Source organism: Eurosta solidaginis, chromosome X (genome assembly GCF_040869045.1).
Source record: "Eurosta solidaginis isolate ZX-2024a chromosome X, ASM4086904v1, whole genome shotgun sequence".
In the NCBI taxonomy this organism is placed as follows: Eukaryota; Metazoa; Arthropoda; class Insecta; order Diptera; family Tephritidae; genus Eurosta; species Eurosta solidaginis.
Genome location: NC_090324.1, coordinates 28,919,330 through 28,925,401, shown reverse-complemented (window position 1 = coordinate 28,925,401; position 6,072 = coordinate 28,919,330). Strand labels below are relative to the sequence as shown.

Here is a 6,072-nt window from a genome sequence, read left to right as displayed (position 1 = left end):
ACGACAAAAGCCAGAGTCGTATTTAATGCATCTTGTCCTACCACTAATGGCAAAAGTCTAAATGATGCCTTATATCCAGGTCCGATTCTTCAATCCGACCTGACAATTCTTATACTACGTTGGCGGCTGTTCAAATACGTATTTAACAGCGACATAGAGAAAATGTATCGCCAAATATGGGTCAATGAAGACCAAACAAAATATCAGCGAATCATATTTCGCAAATGCCCCAAAAACCCAATTAACATTTATGAATTGAAAACGGTAACCTTTGGGGTTAATTGTGCTCCGTATCTTGCGATTCGAACGCTGCACCAACTAGCTGATGACGTGGAGACATCGCATCCAATGGCAGCAGATATACTGCGAAATTGCATGTACGTTGATGACGTACTCGCCGGTGGACACAGCATCGAAATTGCAATCAAGGCAAGGGACGAAATATCATTGGCATTGCAATCGGCAGGTTTCCCGTTGCGAAAATGGACGTCCAACTGCAAGAAAATCCTACAGGTTATACCGAAGCAACACCTATTAAGCGAGGATTTTCTTGAGTTTGAAGACACCAGCATGGTAAAAGCACTCGGTATCAGGTGGAACGCCCATTTCGACTACTTTTACTCCACAGCGAAACCCTTTGACAATAACCACGCCGTAACAAAAAGGTCAATACTTTCTGCGATCGCAAAACTTTTCGACCCTCTTGGCTGGCTGGCACCAGTCGTAATTGTAGCCAAAATAATAATGCAAAATATTTGGTTGGAAGGGACAGGCTCGGATGAAGATGTGTCTGAAACTACTCTACATCGGTGGCAATCATTCATGACGGACTACGAAAAGATCAACGATATACGCATACCGCGATGGGTTCACTACACATTGAAGGACAATGTCGAAATACATGGATTCAGCGATGCCTCGGAAAAAGCATATGCCGCCACTGTTTTCCTGAGGGTACAAACAAAGGATCAAGTCTTCACCAACCTGTTGATGGCCAAAACGCGAGTAGCCCCGGTCAAAACCATATCATTGCCACGACTGGAACTCTGCGGCGCAGTCCTACTCGCAGAAATTATAGAGTCGGCCATAGAAAATATGCAACTTTCAAACATTAAAGTAACCCTTTGGACAGATTCGACTATAGTACTGGCATGGATCCGAAAACCACCATGTTCGTGGTCAACGTTTGTGGCACATCGAATAACTAAAATCATCGATAAAGTAGGAGGCAAGGTATGGCGGCACGTAGACTCCGCGTCAAATCCTGCAGATTTGGCGAGCAGAGGCCTCTACGCTTCGGATCTAATCGACAATTCTTTGTGGTGGCAGGGACCTTCTTGGTTACAAGAAGACAACGAAAATTGGCCAACACAAGAAGAAGATTACAATACGAATATGGAGGAAAAGAGGGTGAAAGTTCATACAACTTCGGTCAAAAATAACTTTGATATTCTAGATAGGTTTCCCGATTTACCAAGGGCTTTGCGGGTTATATCCTATATTCTTCGGTTTTTCCAGAATACGCACCCAAAAACTAAATCCTCCTTCAAAAGGGATTCTCATTCGATCGCTCCTGACGAAATAGAAAAAACAACACGAAGATTGATAACAATATGCCAGAGGCAACATTATCAAGAAGAGTACGCAAATTTGAAGTCAGGAAAACTAATAAATGGGAAGAGTGAGATTTTACCCCTGAACCCATATATAGATGAAGAAGGCATCATTCGAACTGGGGGGCGGACTGGGGCATCGAAAGACATGTCCCATAATGAAAGTCATCCCATTATTCTTCCTTATACTTGCAGGTTATCCAGACTTATAGTCCAATCCTCTCACGAGACCACCCTGCATGGAGGGAACCAGCTGATGCTACGTCATATCCGCACTCAGTACTGGATCCCACGTGTTAAAATAATGATACGGTCTGTCATCCACAACTGTAAGGTCTGTACTATTTACAGGAAGCGGACACAAACGCAACTTATGGGGATCCTTCCGAAGGAGCGCACCACCTTTTCTAGGGCCTTCACCAACACTGGGGTAGATTTCGCGGGACCATTCGATATAAAATCCTACCGAGGGAGGGGATGTCGAATTTCAAAAGGATATGTTTGCCTGTTCGTCTGCTTTTCGACGAAAGCCATCCATCTGGAAGCGACAAACGACCTTAGTACCGGGTCCTTCCTAGCTGCCTTCGCCAGATTTGTATCCAGACGAGGCTGTCCGAAAAACGTTTACTCCGACAATGGTACTAACTTTGTCGGAGCTTCGCGATCGTTACGATCTGAGTTTAAGGCATTTCTGCGTGAAGCAAGGGACGGAACATTGAATAAATATAGCCATCACACTTTAGAATGGTATTTTATACCGCCAAGCGCTCCTCACATGGGAGGTTTGTGGGAAGCGGGGGTAAAAAGTTTTAAGACATACTTTAAAAAGATCGCGTCCGACCATAAATATACTTTAGAAGAGTTTACAACCCCCTTATGTCGAATTGAGGCCTGCCTCAACTCGAGACCTCTAAGTCCCTCATCTAACGACCCTTCCGACCTGGAGCCGCTTACTCCAGGCCATTTTCTCGTAGGCGGGCATCTTTTAGCTCCACCTGAACTCGATTGTAGTGAAAACCCTGCCCCCATTGTAAACCGATGGCAAAAGATGAAAGCCCTTCATCAGACCTTTTGCAAAAGATGGAAATCGGAATATCTCACCGAGATCCAGAAAAGGTATAATTGGAAACATCCACAATCCAACTTAAAACCCGGGGACCATTCGTCATCAAGGAGGATAACCTACAACCGAACGAGTGGAAAATGGGGAGAGTCGTCAACACACATCCAGGTTCCGATAACTGTGTACGTGTTGTTGACGTCAATACAATTAAGGGACAAATTAGCAGACCAATCGCGAAACTGGTACTACTTCCGCCCAACGACAATCAAAATGAACTGTAATAGTCCACATTCCTCCATCCCAAATAACCCAGCTCTCGTTCACCCCGAACGAGGCCAACAAACCAATAACCCAGCTCTCGTTCCCCAGAACGAGGCCAACAGAACCCTAACTCAGATATACTGTCTGCCACATAATACCTTTTCCAACGATTGCGTGGGTGCGCCGCTGCCACCACGCAATTATTCAAAAATAGTTTAGTATCGCAAGGAATCCCAAAGAAATTTATTCATATCATTTCATTATATCAGGACAGGGAAAATAAATTTTAATCGTTTTGGAATAATATTTGACTGCCTTTCACAGTCATTTTCATAGAGAATTAGGTTTCAAATCTCTTAAAAGACATCGTAGCCGGACAAGCTTACGTCCACGATGGAAAATGTATCCAATGAAAATCGACAGTACGGCCATTAATAAAACTCGGTGGTATAACCAGCTTATTGTAAAAAAAAAAAAAAAAAAAAAAATTGTCTTCTAATTCGGGAACCTTATTTCTAAAATTTTGATGTTGCTTTGCCCGGGGGCGAACCCAGGGCATGCGGTGTGGTAGGCGGGGCACGCTATCATCACACCACGGTGGCCGCATTCAAATTCGCCCAAATATTATTGGTATGGATAAATTTGAACGTTTTTCACAGATTTGAGTTCATCGACATGTTCTTCTGGTACTTGTGCAATCCCAGTAAATGTAATTTCTTTTCGACGCTAATGAGAGTACCACCCTTAACATCAGCACGTGTTTTGTCTGTAACTTCCATCACAAATTCAATGGGGTCTGCAGAACGTTCCTCACCCACCAATTTATTGAGGATAGCTAAATCCACAGTAGCACCCAAACTATCAATATTTGAAAGGAAGCAATATTCACGTCCTTCATCGGTAGCTTTCTTTAATAAACCAGAATTGCGAAACGTATCATAAAAGTCACCGTGACCAGGTGGATACCCAGCATCAATATCGTCCTCAACATTGAAATCTCTGGCAACTGGTAAAAAATGATTCACGGCTTATGCGCGGAAAGCAACTCTGATTGATTGTAAGACTTTGACCCGAAAGCCTGTATATTCCTACGATCTTTTTTGTGTATCTTAGTCGGTATTGAATGAGTCAATAAGAACTAGCGGCACATTGGCATCAGAGGCTTAAATTCTCAATTTGTTGTACTGTCAGATCAACAAACGTCAAACCGGAGCTTACGGATATAACACTTTTGGAGCCACGACAACCCATTCGACACGACAACCCATCGTGCCATCTCCCTTAGCAGCTCTAGACGCGTTTCCGCGGGACCAGTGCGCAGCAGACGATCCAGGTCCTTGTCAAGCCATTGCAGTGCACCCCGCTGGGTCACCATCGTGGAACTCTTTCGAATCGGATGACGCTTGGGTGTCCGCGAACCTTAGCTTCATGGGGGGCATTCAACATTTCTTAGTAGTTTATGCGGTAATATTTATTCGAAATAGAGTATGATTTTTTTTCGTTTAAACTTATTTCCATAAGATTATTGTCACCACACTTCCTGTTTTTAGATTTTGTGCGAAATGTACAACGGCAATAGCGTTTCGAAAACACGACAATCAAGTAAACTGCGCCACCACCCAAACCCGAGAGCCAAAACCTTTTCACTGCTTCCGTCAAATTCACAGTACTACAGGGATCAAAGAAGGGACAAGGCTGACCTGGAGGAATTCAATTAGGGTGTTATAATTGAAAATTTGATTCCAAACAAAAATTTTTTAATCAAAAAACATATCAGTTTACAAACAATAAACCGTGGGATATACAAGTTGATTTTTATAACTCACTTTTGTATTGGAGTGAAGGTATAATGGTCGCTATATGCTATGCTATGCGGAAAGCGATTAATGTGTTTATATAATGAGCTTCAAACTTGCATGGCACTATGGCCACCTTTACGTATGAAATAATACTCTTGCGTTCCCATTTTTATATTATAGCTTCACTGCCACCCTCTCGTGAGTCATCATTCGATTACAGCGGTTATTCATTGTTGTAGACACTACATTCTTTTAATATTTATAACTATTCTGATAGTTATTAATGTTGTAACAAATAAAACACTTAAATAGGGTTGTAGGAACTTTGCTGGGGAGTATAGCTAACAGCACTAGAAGTAGTATTCTCACAAATCAGTTAATTAACATAATCCAATAAATCCAAGTCATTATGAGGTAAACGATCATTAAGTGTAGTCTTCTTGCAATTCACTATCACTCGTTTCTATAGTTTGGTTGATTTTTGTACTTTCCGACTTCATATCAACACCAATGGTGCGCAGTAGACGCAGAGCTACTAATCTGTCAGTGTTTAATCTTTCAATTCTTACCTTTATTTACCTCAGGGCAGACATTTTGGTGCCGTAAAACAATAGTAATGACCACCTCGTAGATTGAAATGCAACCAGGTCTTCGGCATTCTAAATTCAAAGAGCAAATATTAATAAATTCAGTGTTAATCTAGTGCTCCAGTTACTAACTTCACCTATTGCTTTGTTGTTTTGCCTGCCGCCAATTAGTATCAGATGGCCTCCAAAACAAAAAAAAACGTTCGGAATACTGAGATGCCGATTCAAACCTCGGCCCATTCATGCCACAAATCGTCAGTTTTGTTGTACTGAAAGGTGGCGCTGGACGGTCCACCCCAAAATTGAACGCCAGAAATACTGGCTCTGCTTTGCGCAAACTTGTACCTCTGAGGAATACAGTTTTACGGATTTAAGGAAAATTAAGCCACGATACTGCTTCCAATGCTACGACGTGGCAACCCGGCGATGGTTGAATATTTTCAATAATAAAATTCTTATCAAACTACGTGCATCGTAAACACGAAATTAATCCCGAAAGCCTTTGTTTACGTGCAGAGGCATCAGAGGCCAAATGCAAGGATATAAGATGATCTTTACACCCATATTGTTGATATGTTGACAGCAATGTGGCTTGCACGTTAATGACACTACGGCAATCCCACTCGCCGTGCGTATTGGTTTCACACACAATTTAGGCACCAATGTTTCTTTTGGCTTCCTGTGGCACTGCCGCAATGATGTCAACCAAACGTGCCGAACTTTCCAAACCGTATTTTGAGGAAATACGT

General features: G+C 42.4%; 1 pseudogene; it reads right to left on the bottom strand.

Annotated features, from left to right (window-relative positions):
- Window positions 1-3,524: 3,524 nt before the first annotated feature.
- On the bottom strand, window positions 3,525-4,367 carry LOC137234391 (UTP--glucose-1-phosphate uridylyltransferase pseudogene; annotated as a pseudogene).
- Window positions 4,368-6,072: the final 1,705 nt, after the last annotated feature.